General features: G+C 40.8%; 1 protein-coding gene across 4 annotated transcripts in view; it reads left to right on the forward strand.

The window, feature by feature from the left end:
* The window catches only part of adarb1b (adenosine deaminase RNA specific B1b), a 185,879-nt gene that overhangs the window by 50,359 nt on the left and 116,345 nt on the right, over nucleotides 1-19,175 (forward strand). For 3 of the 4 annotated variants that reach the window (XM_053496119.1, XM_053496120.1, XM_053496118.1), the window contains one exon: nucleotides 12,897-12,969. The exons of the other annotated variant lie outside the window; for it this stretch is intronic. The gene's annotated coding sequence lies outside the window, so the exon portion shown is untranslated. The remainder of the gene's footprint in view (nucleotides 1-12,896; nucleotides 12,970-19,175) is intronic. 4 annotated transcript variants of the gene reach the window in all.

Consider the following 19,175-nt stretch of genomic DNA (forward strand, 5'->3'; position numbering starts at 1 on the left):
GGTGGACCGAGCAGGTCAGGATATCTTTGCTGCCTTATCCTCACATAGCTGTTTTCTGGAAACATGGTCTCTATCTACGCGCCCGCAGGCATGTCGTGTGCAGCGGGCCGCGCTGCTCATGCAGGATGAATGAGTTCCGCTCCAGCGGCACGCTCACAGAGAACAGGAGATTAGCAACAGATTAGACCCATGCCTTTTTTGCTTATTCTAAAGACGCAATGCACCTCGAGCGAAGCACACGAAGAAATAGCCTACAGGACCATCAGGACGCAGCGGACTATAGCCAGCAATGACACATCCCACAGTCTATTTATAGCACCAGGGCCTGTGGTGTTGGTTTCTATATTGTGGGAGCTTGAGTGATTCAGTATTGGGCGATTATACTGCAGTAGACTTGCTCTCTTCCTCTGTCTCAATGCATCTTTCTCTATGCAGCATCAGAATGGAAAGAATAGGATGGTCGGTGCTTTGCAGGCCTGGGGTTGAGAGATGGGTTACTGTATGTGTGATAGTCCAGGTTAGAGGCTTCAGGTACTCTGAAATGTCAAATAAAATCATGGACCCCATTTTAGATTTATGAACATTATTTGTACTAAATAAAAAAAAAACAAAAAAAAACTAGTTTTGTAAATGTGGACATACGATATTCTTTGGATATATATATTTTTAAGAGAGAGCTGAAGGATCTGTTCCAGAACTTTATATGAAATGAGCGAGTCCGAGTCGATGTAATTTAACTTTTTTAATTTGAAAGACAAATCAGTGACTAGTCAAAGAATTCTCTAAGAACTCCGTATTAAATTTTATAACTTTGATAATATAGATTTGTGATTTCCACTGCTGTAACAGCTAGTTAATGAGGAGAGAAAAAAGAAAAACGTCACAGACCACCTGTGTGCATCGAAGAAGTGGAAAAGTCCACATGGAAATCAGAGCTGCTGGAATAGCTACTAGGATGAAATTGGACACTAGTCTTGTGAGAGACAGGAATTCCCAGTCTTCACTCCTCCATTAGTCTCAAGTTAAATTCTTGTAAAGCCTTCAGGCTGAGCAGTGAGGGTCGAATTCTTAGGCACCATTCACATAATTCACGTGGTGAAAAAATTTAACTCAGTGGAACTCATTTTTGGAAAAACCTCAGGATTTTGATAGAAATGAAAAGAATTTTGTTGTGGAAGCACGGTTCATGCACTAGTACACCATGAGAACTGGGGAGCTCTTTGTGATGTCTAATAAATAATTTATACATATACTCTGCTTGGCCAAAAAGAAAAAAAAGTCTCAGACTGAATTTTTTTAAAACTCCCTTCAGCTTTGATTACAATGTGATTGATTTACATGTGAAAATGATTCCACTCTTTCACGATTTGAGTTCTGGGATATGCCGGTGACATAAGTAAACAAAAAATAACATAGATGTGATACTCTGGTCATTCAGTACATTCAGATCATCCGCTGACCTCCAGAGACCTGTACAGAGGACACTATACAGTACATGATTGGTGCATCGCTTCATGTGCTTCCCTTCTTTAGCTCTTTAGTCCAAAATCCTGTGAGTTCCTGTTGCAGTGTGGATATGGAAATGCTTCTACTTTTATTATTAAACATGGCTGTGATTTGATTGATGTCTACTATCCTTTTTTTATGTGGCTCAGTTGTTAGCTTGACACTGAACCCTCTTTTTTTCTCATCCAGGCTATGGGAAAATCCACGGTGGGGTGATTTTATATGGGCATGTGGTCAAGGGCCTTGCTAAAGGGCCTAACAGTGGCAACTTGACCCTTCAACCATACTATATATATATATATATATATATATATATATATATATATATATATATATATATATATAATGTACACAATATTTACTATATGAAATACTATATGTCTAAACATTAAAACATTGCCACCACTTCCAGCGGAATTACATTGATTTTCAATTATATATTGATTACATATTGATTGATTCAAGTACATATTACATATAAGATCATGAAAAAACAAGGTCCACCGATGCTGGCCGTAAAAGTAAAGAAACCAGAACACCATCATAGCCTGTTGTGCCCACAGTTGTTTACTGGCCTCCTAATTCCCCAAATCCCAAAAAAGGCCCTCTCTATGGACACCTTACCCCTTAACCTACTGTTCCCAAAGGATCTACTGTCAACACCTAGTGCAGGACACCACACACCCCCAGAAGTGCCAAGGAACCACATCCCGAGGGGGCCAGGGCTCCCCAGACACAGGCACAAGGGGAATTCAGATCTAGGTAGTTTTAATGTTAACGGTATTAATGTTATGGTTGATCAGTGTACAGTAACTCTTCCATGGTTTAGTCTAACTGTAAAACCACACCCATTTATTTCTTAACTGCTCCGGGTCAGGGGCTCTACAGTATGTTACAGTCCCTTTAATTTAACACTAGTAATGTTCTTCGGGCATTTCATAACGAAGTTCATGACTCATTGTTGTCACCTATTTTCCTGACCTGCTCTTAGCGGGATACCATTATTATTTTTGCTTTGTTGCATGGAGAGAGATTGAAGAACACCATTGTTATGACAGAGCAGTGAAATAGGTTTCTAAAAAAATAATAATGAATTGTAGAGTATGACTAAGTCCAGCGCCAGTGTGGTTTATTATTTCCCGTTCGCAAATACGTCTCATTGAGCAGATGAAGGCATCGCTAATTATCCGATGATTCAAATGAAATGCGTTGGAACAGAGAAGCCACTTCAGGAAGACGAGAGGATGACTTCATTTCACGTGTATTGAGTGATATGCCAGGCGGGCGGCTTTTAACCTCCGAGTTGTTGTTTTTGCTCTAACGAGTTCATTTGAGTGATAATCTGACAGAATGTTTCAGCCTGTGGCTTAGCGCTCGCTCTTCACCTCATCTTTTTTAAACAGGCGTGCACTTGAAGCCGATATTTTACAGCCCAGCTCCAACATTTGATGGATAGACACTTGAATTTGATGCGTGGAGCACAAAGTTACACCTTTTGTAGTGCTTCTTTTTTTACATCCCTAAGGAAATGACATAGAACTAATGAGGGTGTTTGAGCACATGTTTCTGTAGGTTAATGGATTCAGGGCTTCGGCGGTGCAAAGCATCCGTCAACACGTTAATGGAACCTTGAACGCCGCAGCATTGCTATAATTGCAGATCAAGTGCTAGATTTGCTTGTAATGTTTTTTTTTTTTCCTACCGAAACAAATCCACAGCAGTGTACAATTTGCAGCCGCAGGATTAAGATTTAACCGTTCTTTGCAAGAGTTCACTGCAAGTGCGAGGCTTACGGTAATTGCACGTTATCACGCAAGAGGAACCATACAGAACCACCTCTTTCACTTGTCATGTTCTTCCTGGTGAAGCTGACAATCCATCACCGATTCAGCACAAGCTCCAGCGTTTTCACTTCACAGTTGGTAGATGACCGGATCACTGAGGCTGAATGGGAGAAATTTATTAATACTTAATTTTTTTTTACATCAAGACTTCTAATCATGTTGAACTGGAAATGATGACGGACAACATCTGTCTCTCCTTGTTTCTGTGTGGGTTTTTTTTTTCCTCACACTTTAATCTCAGGAAAAAGTTTCACACTGCTGCGTCCCGTATCGCCTCTCTTGATGTGGTTTGCTGCTCTGAGGAAGATGTTATTGCAGCAGAAGTTGCGGAGCGGGGCAGGCTTGCATAACTGTTTGCCAGCGGTGTAGCGTTCATCAACGCGGCCAATCGGTTAATTACACTCCATCTGGTGACTCCTCCCCTGACACGTTCCTATTTTCTGGAATAAACAACCGTTCAAGCCGGTGCCCGAGAAGCCGAGCAGAATCCTAATGACTGAATTAGATGCAGGCCGTTTGTGAAGTGCACATCCAAAACTCTCACCTTGTTTTTCTCTTTCTTTTTTTTTCTCCACACTCCTTCCTTTCACTTTGTAGTCTCATTAAATTGGATTGATGTCTATTTAAAAACGTAGCGGATCCTCTCCTGTGCCCTGTCTCTCCCACTGCCTCCCCTCTGTCTTGCAGGTGAGAACTTTCCATCAAGGCCAATTTGCGGGACTGAACTGTTGCTTCAGCGTTCTGAAAACGAGCCCACATAGAGCTAAATGAATTCTAATCACGCCCGTGTTCAATTAAACAGTCATCTGAAGGCCCTCTGGGCAGACAGAACGACAAACCTGAGCCTCATAGATCATCTTTAACAATCAAGCTTTATCTTCCTCATTACTCCGGGCTCACACGTACACATACACACACATACACATGTGCACATGCACTCACACGTGCACCAGCTAGCTCACCTTTCTCACATGCGCTCTGCATCCTATGGAGTCCGATCCATTAGTGCCATGCTGAGGTACTGCGATATGCCTGAACTAAAATATAATTTTGTCCAGGTGGAATCCTGGGGAAATTGCTCCTGTTCAACCTGCCACCCTCCCCCCACTCCGCTCCTCCACCTCATCTCCACCCCCCCTTTCCCTCGGCCCACAGCTGTCTGGTGGAAATTGAGTGCACTTCTGTAGAATTCAATACGACATGCCAAAAATAATGGCCTCCTGTCCCTCAGATATCCATCAGGCTGTTTCAACTTCTCATAGACATTCAACAGTGCTAAATAATAAATCATGTTTGTGTGATATTAATAAGGTCGGTCTGAGCTGATTTTTTTTATTTATTTATTTTTGCCCGCAGGCGCTTTTCTAGTCACCTTGCCAGGGTCGAACCTAAATTAAACCTGGCTGTGATCACAAACAGGATACAGATTGTATTCATTTTCACGAAGACAGACTGCTGGGAGTTATGAGGAATGTCTTTTGACGTTGTGTGTAAGTATGCAGAGGCTTCGTTTCAGTGCGCAGGTGATTGTGCTGCTTCTGGATCTGCTGCAGTATCTTCATTCTGTTGAAACAAAAAGTGATGGGAGTCTGTGACCGCTCCATGGTGGAGTAACCCAATCGATGATCGATTAATAATAGGTTTAATCGCACAGTACAAATCTTTTGCACAACGTCTTGTTTCCTGAAAATCAAACCCACCACCATTCAGTATTTATGCAGCCAGAGTGCATTACACATACGTGCATCATCTAGGATTACTCACACAAGCATCTCTTACTGAAAATATTAACATTGCAAACACAACACAGCTGTCAAAGCAAAAGTACATCGTCACTGCAGGCCAACTAGTATTTATCATGGCATGTGTACTTACTCTTTTTATTAAAGTATTTAGCATATCTTGCTCATGTTAAGATTTTCCTTCCTTGCTGGTTTACTTATATAAATAAAAAAAGGCTTTTGTCTGTAAATTGGTCGGAACTCACCTATACTGCTTAATCCTGTATTCAGGGTCACGGGGGGGCCTGGAGCCCATCACAGGAGACGTAGGGCACAAGGTGGGGTACACCCTGGACATGGTGCCAATCCATCTATGCACCCACACACACAAAACTACAGACAGTTTGGGAATGCCAGTCAACCTAACCTACATGTCTTTGGACTGTGGGAGGAAACCCACCAAGAACTTGGAGAACATGCAAACTTCATGCACACAGAGGCGTGAATCGAACCTGGCCAGGAATCAAACCTGGTCCCTGAAGTTTGCAAGGCGACAGTGGTAACCACTACACTACCGTGCCACCTGGTCGGAACTTCCTTTTTTAATTATATCTTTACGTTTTAAACACAGGGGGCCCTGAAACCAGTCTCAGAAAAAAATGTGTCTGTATATCTGTATGTCTGTCCAGCCGATTTTGTTACAGCATCATGCAAGACTGGCTCGACAGAATTTAATGAAACTTTGCCAGTCCCACTGTCTTTTGCCTGACTTCTGCTACAGTATATTATCTCAAGCATCCATCGCTTTTTGGGACGAATACAGCGCTTCTCCCCTTAAAGTGAGCGTAGCTATACGTGTCACTTAACAGAGCCAATCAACGTGATAGGTTATTGTAAATACACAAAATATGTGGAACAACCAGAAATGACCGCAATACCCCTACAAAGCAGCCAAATGCTTAACTTTGTGTGTTTCCGCTACACAGGAGTTGCCTTGGGGCTCAGAACAAAAAACATGCACAATAAGGTGTTTTAAGATTTTTTTTACAAATACAATTGATTGCCCTTTTTCAAAATTGATTGCTTGGAATGCACAGGAAATCCACTGATTATCAACGATACCTGATGATCGTCCGATCAAAAGTGCAGAAGCTCACGTCTTGAACCTCATCACACTGCCAGTGCATTAAGGTCCTTTTGGTGTAATGAGTTACTTCTAGGGGATGCATTCACTATTCAGTAGCCACTTTTTCCTGTTTAATATCCTGGTTATACACTTCAGGGACAATTTAGAGCAGCCAGTCCACCTATCAGTATGTTTTTGGCAAGTTAGAAGATACCGGAGAAACCAGGTGAAACCCACGCAATTGCAGGGCGAGCGTGCATAAGTCCAAACAGACAGTAACCCGAGCTCTCAATACAAGCTGGAACCTCTGGAGATGTGTGGAGATTAAACTACACCATGCTCCACGGTTCCACCCACTTCTGCGTTGTTTTTTTTGTTATTGTTTTTTTTTACTGGAAATGCTCCTGAAGGAAATGCATATCAAATCTTTATCATTCATTTCAAAACCCCTAGCCCATTACCCCAATTTAAGCAGATTATTATTTGAATGGCGAACATTGTTCACGTCCAGTGAATAATCTGTGGCTGATCTGTTTTTACAAATATGCAGTTGTTTTAGGAAAGAAAAGCTGGGTGGATGATTGAAATGGCAGATGCTGTGGTTTGGGGCAGACTTACTGTAGATGTGAAATTGGAGTCGTAACAGAACGAATGCAGGCACGTCTTCTATCCGACTAGCTCTTGGAAAGATTCACGAGAAGCATTCAGACCCTCATTATGATCGCTGAAGGATTATCTGTGAGCTTGGATGGATGTTAAAGGGAAGGAAAAAAATGCAAATAGGACCATTTAAAGTTTGTGAAATGTTTTTGTGTAGCATGAAAGTCACCGTGAGCTAGTAAAATGATGCGGTGATTCTTCTTTTAAAAAACGTTCAAGAGTTGTATGTTTGAAGGGCAGTATGCAAGCACAGAAAAGGTCACGGGATGCTCTGTCGTGTAATGCAGTTCAGGGTAAAATATGCCCTTCATCCGAAGCATAGGCCACAGAGAGACAATGGCACATTAAGTTTCCTGTGTTGTGCCACAATGACAGCAGAGGCTTGTAAAAAAAAAAAAAAAACTACTGGATTAAAAAATGACTGTAAAACGTTATGTGATACAGCCATCCATTTACCTACTAGCAGTGTAGCGTAATAATAAACACGAATGCGTCTAGTCTAAATGCCATTTGTTTTTTTAATGGCTTTGTCACGGTGCATCCTGTACATCCAGGATGCAGTCCATCATAGGAGGGTCCTGCGATAGGTTCTTCCCCTTAAAAAACTAATATACTTGGCCCCCACCCTTGACCAGGCAAAACCTTTTCAATTGCTTAGGGGCCCTGTTAACTCTGCGGCTCTCAAAATCTTCCTTAATCTTCCTTTTCCAGGGTTTGAACATGTGCTCGAACCCAGTTCCAGTCATTTCAAATCTTAGTTGTTTTCTTAGCGTGACGCCTTCTGCATTATGATTAATTCCTATAGAATTATGTCTCAACTTTGATTGGTTAAATGCTTTCCTATTCGTGAAATCGCCAACCAATCAGTGCTCTTTCCCCACACATGAACCCCGTGGATGAAAATGAACCCAGATGAGAGAGACTTGTTCTCAAAGCGCTTACTGATTAGTAATGGAAGCCAAATATCTTTCCAGAAAACTCACGTCACCTAACGTTACCCCCATGCAGGGCAAACATGTGCGGAAAAAGTATATTTATTCCAACATTAGAGAAACAAGTTTTGGCATGACTAATATTAAACAGATTTTTTAATGTTTACACTGCCTCTCGCATTTCTATTAAAAATTCATTCCGATCAAGGTGGATCGGGTCAGATTGTTCCCGTCGAGGTGCTTACACGACGCTGTGTTATTATACGATTTACTGTTATTCCAAACAAACCTAATGAGAGCGGGGAAAAAACCCCATATGACTGAGAAACCACGTCCAACTGAAATCTTTAAAATATCAACGGATTTAAGACTTTAAATAAATGCACACCTACCGATTCAAGATTTTTCTCACGCGCTTGGTATTTATACTTGAAATTTCGGATTAATTGACACAGTTTGTGCTTTTGTTCTTTGCAATTTGTGCAATAAAGGTTAGTTTATTTTCAGCATTATCCTTTGATTCTAAATGGAAGAAATTAACGGTTTAAATGTCATGCATTTCGAAGAGATTAGTGTGGCGCTAATATTTGTAGCATGTGCTAATCTGATCTACTGTAAGCTCAGCACTTCCTTTCTCCGCTGTCTCCTGCTGAACGGTTTGTAGTGTTTCTCTGGCCTCTACGCCCTGAGCTGCTTCTCCTGTGCATCTTGACCTTGGCTCACAAACACACCACCCTCTTCACTTGACACACAGAGCATCAGGTCAAGCGCCGGTCCGTGTTCGCTGCCAAACCTCTTCACTTATGTCGGCTCCTTCCAGTCTCACGCAGCTGTTGATGTATCTGCAGGCAGGGTATGAAGCGATTATAGGCAGAGCTTTTTACACAGGGAGAAATTGAGGAGTTTTCCCCCCTAGCTATTTCCTCATCTACTTCCTTTCTGCTCTGTATGGGGCATGACCCATCGCAAGCTTTCACTAATGACTGTTATGCATCAAAGCCGTTTCATCCACACAGTAGGTTTGAAAAATCTTAATTAAAGAATGCAGCAGGCTAGGATAGGGCTGCGATTAAAACCTGATACAATCTGCAATAAATGGCTTTGATGGCGATAACGTTTATTATCGCACACATGCCGGTAATTCTGTTGTGCATGTGCGCGATGGAGAAAGATAGATGAAGAATAGGAGAAAGGAAGAGCAATTGAGATGCGAGCTGTTTAATTGAACCGTACTGTCACACTCTGTCGAAGCAGCGTGCCGGAGCGTGCTACATTTAGACCTCCATTTCTGTGCAGGCATGAAGTCATTTACTGAGGCACACTTCCCCGGTCGCGTTTTGCAAACCGGCTCCCGATGCCAGAGTGAGCCAGAGGCCCCTGCCATATAACCGCAGCAGATCGCTGTTCAAAGTCTTTCCCTTAAAAGAGCCTTCTATGGTCTGCGGTGTCATATAGACTCCGTGTCTAATCTTACCCATCAATATTTATGCTACTCAATCAGGTTAAGCCAAAGTTTTAAAACATGCCCTGTTTCTTGGCATTCGATGCTTTAGAGGTCTATTTTAGGAACCCAGCAGGGTTTGGTGCGCTCGTGACTCATGAGCTATTTTGTGATCATGCTTTACCGTCTCCAGCTATGACAATCCAATTCAATACCTAAACAATGAAACGTGAAAGTAATTTTGTACTGTATTTTATTTTTCAGATGAGACTCTTTCAGCGTACACTCAGGAGTGTGTTTTTTTTTTCCCCCTCTGATGAGTGCGTATTCATTAGCTTAGCATCTGCATCAAGGTTCACCTCTTCAAAGCCTCATCTTTAGGATTTATTGATTAACCAAATGAGCCTGTTCTTTTTAGTGAGTGGTTCTTGCTTTGTGTCCTCTTTTCATCCATTCAAGCCCACTCAGTGTTAAGGTTCTGAAGTAGGGTTCAAAATCAAGGACTTTTAAAGGTTCCGTATTTTCATATATATTTGTTTCTTTAGTGTCTCTGTTAGTGCTTCTGCTCATTTCATGTCACAACAGAGCTGAGCAACAAACCCAGGGCAGGGGCTTTTCTTATATGATGTCACATTATTAGAGCTGCGCGATTAAACCGATCGTTTGCTGATCAGATCATTATCATTTAGTCGATCAATCTGTCAGTTTTCGACTCACATTTTGTCTAAGATCGACAAATTTTTAGAAAAACATACCAAGAAAGTGCAAGCAGCTTCCATCACCGCATTATACAAGAGCATTACAGCTTCTTCCACTTTCAAGATTATGGCCGATTGGTGCAATCCTGCCACCTATTAAAGTGGAGTGTGGTGCGGTAGGTTAGGCAGCCAAAGATTTATTGTGTTGTATGAGATGTGACGTTTATACATAATATATACATAAACGACAGATGTTACACAGCATTCCAATAAATATTAGATACTTTTAGGAGTTTTTAAAACTTTAACACCTATAAGAGACAAATCAGACAATAAACATTTACTGCTTTTGAATCGAATTGAATCTAAATTCGCAATAGTCCAACAATCTATTTAAATCAAATAAATCAAAACATTGTACCTGTGATTCTCAGCTGTACTCATTAGGGGAAAATCTAACAGCTTCGTTTAAATCTGGTCAATACAAAATCTAAAAGTCTAGACGTCTTTTTTTCATTATTTAAATCACAAAAGAACATTTTAGCAAGTCCCCTATGTCTGTCCCTGGGTTGTATCCTGTCCTATTTTTATGCTGTTTTGGATAAAACGGTAAACCAGCCCCCTTCCTGCCCCATTTGTTTTATTGCTCACTTTCCTGTTCTGGTTAGTGTGCGCTTGGGGCATCTAGAGCCAAAAGGTGCTGCCCTCTCTCCCCTTCAAGTCCCTTAAGCCCATGTGCACGCTGCACAAAATCGCTGACCGGCTCACACACTACTCGACGTTAATCACTCGCGCTCAGGTGTTTGTAGGGGTGTATGTAGGAGTGTGCACACTACATGAACACTGCCAGATAAGGGTCACACACAACATGATCCCTGGTCAAGCTTGCCAGATTCCTTTATCTCCTTTCTCATATAATTCTTTGACTTTATTTGAGAAACAAATATAAGAAATAAAATGAAACAAAGGAAAAATGAAGAGAAAGTGTTGGTTGGGACGATGCAGGCAGTAAGGATTGCCTGTTCTGCAAAAAAGAACTAGAGGTAGTAGTTATTTTTATACTGTGCAGCTGAAATGATGTCTGTTTTTCAGTTTCTTACATCAGTTTCAGTGTGAAAATCTAAAAAGAAATTTATAGGAGCTTTATTATCATGCTTCCGTTTTGTTCCACCCCAATGGACGGATGATTAACTGGATTCAGGTATCTGCTGCACATGACAGCAGATGACTTTCATGTCTTCTTGGACTCTCATCGTCTGTTTCTCAGCTCTGTTCACACTCCGTGATTAATCACAGGGAAAATCAAACATATTTGAAAAAATCTGAGCTTCTGCGATCTCCGTCACTCAAGCTAAAAAAATCATGTTGATGAATCATTTGACATTAAACTAAAATCATAAATATATACTGTATATCCCCAAATAAGGAAATCCAAATCACCTTTTCACCACAGCTTTGAACCTTGGTTGGTCTAATTAACCCTGAGCTCAGCCCATGACATCCACTAAGTAGGACTTGTTTACCGTAACTGGGTTTTATTGTACAGCCATGGCCAAAAGTTTTGAGAATGTATTTCCAAATACATCAAGTCCTGTGGTGGTCACAGTGGTGAACCTTCTATTTTTAAGACCTTTGCAATTCGCCTTGGCTTAAAGTCAATCAACTTCTGGGCCACGTCCTGACTGATGGCAGCCCATTCTTGCATAATGAGTGCTTGAAGTTTGTCTGAATATGTAGGTTTTAGTTTGTCCACCCACCTCCTGAAGATTAATCACAAGTTCCCAATGGGATTAAGTTCTGGGGAGTTTTTTGCCCATCTACCTAAACTTTGTATGTTTTGTTCCCCCTTCCAGTTGGGTATTACCTACTTATGGCACGGTGTTCCATTGTGCTCAAAAGGCACTGTTGATTGATGAACTGTTCTTGGATGATGTTTTTGTACCGTTCTTTATTTATGGCTGTGTTCTTAAGCAAAATTGTGAGTGAAAACACTCCCTTGGCTGAGAAGCAACCACACACATGAGTAGTCTCAGGATTGTTTACTGTTGGCATGACTGTTGGATGCTTTACTATTGGATGGTAGTGATCATCTTTTCTCCTCCACTTTTTTTCCGGATGCCCCAGTAAATCATAAAGGAGGTTCATCAGGCAAAACGACTTTACTCCAGTCCTCAGTAGTCCAATCCCTATACCTTTAGCAGAATATCAGTCTGTCCCCAATGTTTTTTTTCCTGGCGATAAGTGGCTTCTTGAAATGTATGAAGGTACAGTAAGCACTACCATTAGTTCTTCCCAGTTGCTTCTCAGCCAAGGGAGTGGGCTCACTCACAGTTTTGCCAGTGAGGGAGCTGGCTATCTTGTTACTGACAATAGACAACCGTAGAGATTTTTTCCTCCCACTTTAATGCATGATGGTTGAAGAAAAAGACAAACTTCATTCACACTAAAACTTTTTGCACAAGTCTGCAGCTAAAAATCCATACGGTGTGAGCTAGTGTCCAGGAAACTTCCTCTTGGCTCTTCTTGAGTTGAATCCCCTAGGTTGCTCTCACTCTGTTTGTTCAGTGATGGAAACTGACTGGCGTGTTTTTGCTGACGTTCCCCATCCAGGTTGTCGTGTTGAGGAGCCGTCTCATTTGTTGCTGATTGTCGCCCATGTGAGCTGTTTAAAAAACAACCTGTTGCCCAGTACCAAAGCTCCCAGCCGGGGCAGATTCATGGCCCGGTGACTCACTGTGCCTCCTCTCTCAGGTTGTTCATCATCTTAATGAGAGCAGAAATGTTTTCCAAGCCACAAAGACGGAGTAAGAATAACCAACCATGACTGGAGTGGGAGACTTGTGTGAAATGCTTGTGCGAATATCCCTGCTTTGCTGTGTGCTTATTCGAGGTGAGACTGTTCGGTAATCTGGTAGTTTTAGCATGTGGCCTCACATTCTCTCTCTCTCTCTCTCTCTCTCTGTTTTAGGCTGCAGGAAGTCGAGGATCTTGCAGTAGAACTGGGACAAACCTGCAACCTCAACTTTGAACCTTTAGAGACAGTGAGTTAAAACACACACACACACACACACTTCTAGATTTAAACACACATGATTCTAGATTCACACACACACACACTCATACACGCTTCTAGGTTTACACACGATTCTAGATTCACACACACACACACACATACACAGACATGCAGCTTGTTAGTGACCTGTGTGTGTGTGAGATGATGTGATTGTGTGTTATTCTCTCTGTATACGTTTAATGCTGCTGTTGATTTGTAGTAGGCATCAATTGCAAATATGTTCACTTACTGCTTTAAACATTGTTTTTGCTGGGAAATATAGGGAAAATGTAAAATTTACCAAAAATGAAGACAATTATTAATAATAATGAATATTTTTACCTTATTGCTATTCTATATAGCTATATAACAGCATTTTAAAAAATAAAAGTTATGTTATACAGCAAATTATGAAAGCATGTTTTTTGTTTGTTTTTTTAAAAAATATAAATACACTGTTTTCTGTAAAACTGTAGCTTTTAAGTCATCGGAACAAAACAATGAATATTTATGGAATGCTCTTTCAGAGAGGATTAAAGCATTCAGTTCAGTTTAATTAATGCTTGCTTCCAGTGGACTCCGGTGCTGTTTAATGCAGAACCTTTTCGTCTTTTTTCTCTCGCACTGGCGCTAGTGGATGCCACCTTTAATTCACACCGCAGTTTGTAAATAAAGGTTAAATCTGGAGACTGAGATTTTCATTTCCCACATGCATTTTTGTATCGATTTGGATGCTGCTAATCTTAACAATGGCTGCCTTTGTTTAAAAAAATGCCAGAGACTTGTGTATTAAAGGAAAGTTTAGGGTATTTCTTTGATTTGCACTATTGAATGTAACTTATCATTTTTTGAGTCCTCAGAAGTCCATGAAGAATATTCTGGTGATATTTTAAAACAGCATTGTCTTGGTATAGAAGTTAGAGACGAGCATTGGGACTCATCCCAAGTTTTTTTTTTTTTATTGCCATGTGGGTGTGAACACGTGAACAGACATAAAGAGCTTGCAGGACAAAAAAAAGAAAAAAGATTTGCAAATACAACTTTTTTTTTAGTCTTAATCTGCAAAGATTTCGGTTTAAGCCTGTTTTATACTATCAGCAGTGCTATACTTTCATGAAGGCTTAGTTTGTTTTGTTCACTGGATTAGTGAATATAACCTGTACAGTATATATCTTTCCTGAGAAATGAACAGATAAACAGGTGATACAGATACATGTGTATTACCCCTCAGATAGTGGCATGGTGGCCTGGGGGTTAGCACGATCACCTTGCACTCCCAGGGTCCCTTAGGGTCTGTGTGCATGTTTGGACCTCGTGCTTGGTGGGTTTGGACCTCATGCTTGGTGGGTTTGGACCTCGTGCTTGGTGGGTTTGGACCTCATGCTTGGTGGGTTTGGACCACGTGATTGGTGGGTTTGGACCTCGTGCTTGGTGGGTTTGGACCTCATGCTTGGTGGGTTTGGACCACGTGATTGGTGGGTTTGGACCTCGTGCTTGCTGGGTTTGGACCTCATGCTTGGTGCATTTGGTCCTCGTGATTGGTGGGTTTCCTCTGGGTACTCTAGTTTCCTCCCATAGTCTAAAGGTATGTGGATTAGGCTAATTGGTGTTCCCAAATTGAGTGTAGTGTGTGCATGATCTCCATTAGGCATTGAGCTGGAAACCCGTAAATGCCCCGTAAACTGAAAAGTAAATGCCCCAGAAACGACGGATAGATCTCGGGATATTTGTTAGGAGTATCTGTTGCCCAATGTGCTGATGGCATGTGGACGGACCGAAATTTTTTTCTTTTTAAAAACGCCCTCTGATCACATAGCATATGTTAATTTAAAATTAATCCCTTATACACTAGCATTTACTGAATTTAAACAGTTGTAAGATTCTCCAGATTTTTGCCGTGCATTAATTTTTTTTTTTAAATAGCACTGTTCCATCGTCCAAACCCCCACCCCCCCCATACCCCCCCACCGTTAATTCAGTTTTTATTACAGATATTTGAGTACCAAGATTAAACCCAAACACATCTTTCTCTCGCCAGTAGACTGTAGCTAATCTTTCGGTTATTACCTGGATGTAAAATTTGTACATACAAATTCGCACTTGGGAAATAAGAAGATAAGTGTACGATGGCAGAGACACAAAGTACAGTCCCAAATTGAATTGTGCTGCGTCGCGGATTTAAAATGAAAGGCATTTGCATTGTGCTTAATGTCATCAAGAGACAGCTTAAAGATATGATCATCCTGTCTCACAGCAGATGGGATCGCGGTGACGCGTTTATATAAGCGACAGAAAATTATATTCATCTCTCATGGAAATGTGAACTGGTCCTTTAAGGATTAAAGCCCTGCATTAATTTATTTAACAAAGACATTATTGCCGGGTATCCACACTGATTGCATTAGCGAAGATGAAATTACACGTCTGGGTTTTATTTCAGATAGTTTTTCAGGTATATGCACAAACAACCTTGGTCAAGATCTACAGTACACAACCATTTGGCTACTTTCGCAAGTCTGAGGCCTCCTCCTGGAGTTTGTAAAAGAACATTCTGTGCCATTTTCAAGATATTTTTGCTTTTGTATCGTAATCCAAAGTCCCTGCGCTGGTTTAGAGACGAATCGTCATGCACCGTGCACCAAGAATCCTGTTAAGGGAATCAGCCACCTTTGTTTTATCAATTGGGGAAGATTCTGCCTGAGCCAGCATTGTTCTCGGAGTCTGCTTACAGTCATGCTTGTGTGTGCATCTAGATAAAGTGCCATCTTTCTCAAATGGAAAGAATGAAAAAATCCCCAAATCCCTAGATCTGTCTCTCTTATGCCTTCTTTTCGAGAAAGGAGAAACCTTGCACAATGGTGGCTTTAGGGGAGTGTTTTGAGAGCTTAGCAGAGAAGCTAGGAATCGCTAATCTGAGAAAAGAGAGAGGGTGAGAGGAAGATCCTGGGTTATGGGTACTCACTGTCTTTTTATTTTCCCTTCACCTGATCAATACCAGGAGCTCTTCTGCCCCTTGTCTTTTTCATCATTTCATCATTTTTTTAGTGTCACATTAAAGGAAAGGTCCTCATCACTGACTGATTTACTTGAGGAGATGTAGGAGTCACAGTGTGGAAGCCTTGTGTGACACAGCAGAAGTTAGGGACTTGTTTGCTTTACTACTATAGTCAAGTCTAACAGTGTGAAAAATTTGGATGTTTTCATTATGGAGAGGAAAATTTACTGGTTCTTCGATGTATAGAGTAAAAAGTAATGACTTGCTTTTTCAACTTGTACAAGCATGATGGGGGTACACCCTGGATGGGGTGCCAACCTAACGCATTTACAGTATACACACAGTCAAATCCCCAATCACACACCTTAGGCATATATTTGGAAACACCAATCAGCCTACACCACGTGTCTTTGGACTATACAAGGAAACTGGAATACCTGGAGGAAACCCACCAGTCTTCCAATAGGTTTATGCATGTTTTTTTTTTGTTTGTTTTTTTGTTTTTTTGTTTTTTCAAATCCCCGTCAGCTTTCTTTTAACTACACTGTCTGTATCTGGTGTCCAGGGTTGCAAAACCTGCAAAATATTCATGGTGCACCATTAGTTCAAAAGACCGCCATTACAAATTCTGTGTGATCCTGTGGGGCTATTGGGATTCAATAAAAGACTTGCAAAACTTTTGGTACATACCGTTTCTTTCATGTAAAATTTAAAGGTATGTGGAGACTGGGAAGAATAGTTGATAGCCACCAGGCACACACATGCTCTCCAGCCTTTTTCATCAATAAAGTGTTTCTGCTCACAGAACGCTTATTATTTTTATTTTTCTTTTTTCTCATTTTTTCTTTGCTATGGTCACTGCAGTCACATTTTTGTCACTGTTCTGTTGTTGGACATGAGCATTTATTGAAGCTCTTGACCTTCATCTAAAACCACCAAGCGGTCATAATGCAGGTTATAGAAATCAAACATTGTGGTGTGTGAGGAATTGATTTTTAATCGCATCATGGTCAACAATATGACCTGAAAATTAAAAAAAACAAAAACAATTATTATTATTATTATTATTATTATTATTATAACTAGCTCCTAACATCAGCTTTCTTGCATTCTTGTTCTTCATGGGCACTTGTAATTTCCGCTGTTAGTCACAGTTGGGCATTTTATCCCTGAGAGATTATAAATTAATCATGGTCTGAACAGCTGGTGATTAGTTACCCCCCCCCCCCCCCCCCCGGTCCTTATTATTTTAAAGCCATGTTTCTCGAATATAGCCGTTTTCATCAAGCTCTGTGATCTTACTCCAGATTCGTAACTTTCTCAGCTGCTATCTCTTAAAGCAAAGCTACAAACCTGAACTAAGAGTCTGACTGACCTGCTCTGAGGTTTTTACATGAGCCGACTAAAACTATTTGCGTCTGTTCCTCTGGTTCTCTCCTGTGATGAATTACTCCATGTAGGACAAAAGCAATGTCCTACACATTGTGCTAGGTTCTTGTCTAAATTGTGACTTCCTTTTAGTCGTGGTAGATTATTTAAGAACAGATAAATCTGAGTCTTACATTACATTTAATACTGCTTCATTTGCAGTAGTGTTATTTCGCACAGGTGGTGAAACAGTAATCGGTCTGTATTATCTATATGTATGAAAGTGGGGTATTAGGGAATGCTATCAATCCGTCATTTTATAAAGCAGCGAGAGAATCCGAGAGAGAGAGAGAGAGAGAGAGAGAGAGAGAGCACACACAAGTTTATTCCCCATGCCCTAGATTGTAATTTTCCAACACATGTGCTCTATGATTCCTTTACGAGCAAGAGATGAGAGTCCAAAGCCTTTTTAACAATCCTATAAAAGTTTTCGAGATGTGAACATGCAGTGCCTTCCTCTTCTTTATAGCAGTGCCTTTGATGCCCTTAACGGAAAATTCAGCAAATCTAAAAGGAAAGACTTGAATAGATTAGAATGTAATTAGAAGTTAGCTTCAACTGACGTTCCTTCATTATTAGGAGTATTATTATCATTAGTAGTAGTAAAAAGAGGTCAAGTAGTGTATGTCAATTGACTAGATATACCATAATGCAGTTCATAAGTACAGTATATACACCATAGTGTCTAGCACTGTGGCCTCACACCCTCGGGGATGATGGTCGAGTCCGGGCTCAGGTCTGTGCACTTGGTGGATTTCATCAGAGTATACTGGTTTCATCCCAGATTAGGCTATTTGAAGTTTCCAATGATTGAGCGTGTGAGTGTGTCTAAGCCCCAGGCCTCCTGTGACACTGTGTATGATAAGGTATAGAGAATATGTGAGTGACAGTGAGTCATTGCTTCACTCCATAGAGGTACAAGTCAATGCAGGCCATGATGTAAAGCCACCAGAATACACACAGCACCACAGCCCGCCCCACACGGGATCTTTTTTTTTTCTACCTTTTTTTTCTTTTATCCAGATACATGTGAAATAATTTCTAGATTTTTTAAGTTTAATTTCTATTAGTGAATAGTGATATGAAATATCACCTACCTGTAAGACATTTCAGCAGTGCACATTATGTTCGTAATCATGTCCACATGTTTGCTAGCCAGCAGTCGTGTTGCATTTATGGCATGCATTACAAAAATCTGATTGATGATGATACTTTACTCACTTACCGACCATCTCTGGGCGATTAACCTAATCTGCATATCTTCGGACTGTGGAAGGAAACTGGAGTATCCGGACTCGAGCATAAGGAGAACATCCAAACTTAATGGTGGGACGAACCCGAGGCAGGAATCGAACCCAGGCCCTGGAGGCCACAGTTTGTTAAAAACACAAAGTAGGGAGAATTTAACACCTTAGAAGGAGAAATACAGTAAAAACCATAAGGTTAAAGGGCAGGCGCTATCACTAATGATCTGCTAATAATAAAAAAAACATTCTGGATACTGAATATTATACTAATTATATAATATTATATTTTGGATTCGTACTATAATTGTAAAATTGAACATATGAGCGTCTCCAACATCTCGGCAGGTTTTTTTGTTATCAGTGTTTTAGAATAAATCCATTTCAATTGACCGAAATCTTTGTATGTAAGCCGAGCCAGTGGAGGGGTTTAGAATTAAAGAGTCTATTGAACTGGCTGGTGTGTGGTCTTCAGACAAAGTAGAGCCTCTGAGAGCAGCAGGCTGCCTGTCTCTTCCCATAATGCCA

Source organism: Clarias gariepinus, chromosome 5 (genome assembly GCF_024256425.1).
Source record: "Clarias gariepinus isolate MV-2021 ecotype Netherlands chromosome 5, CGAR_prim_01v2, whole genome shotgun sequence".
Classification (NCBI taxonomy): domain Eukaryota; kingdom Metazoa; phylum Chordata; class Actinopteri; order Siluriformes; family Clariidae; genus Clarias; species Clarias gariepinus.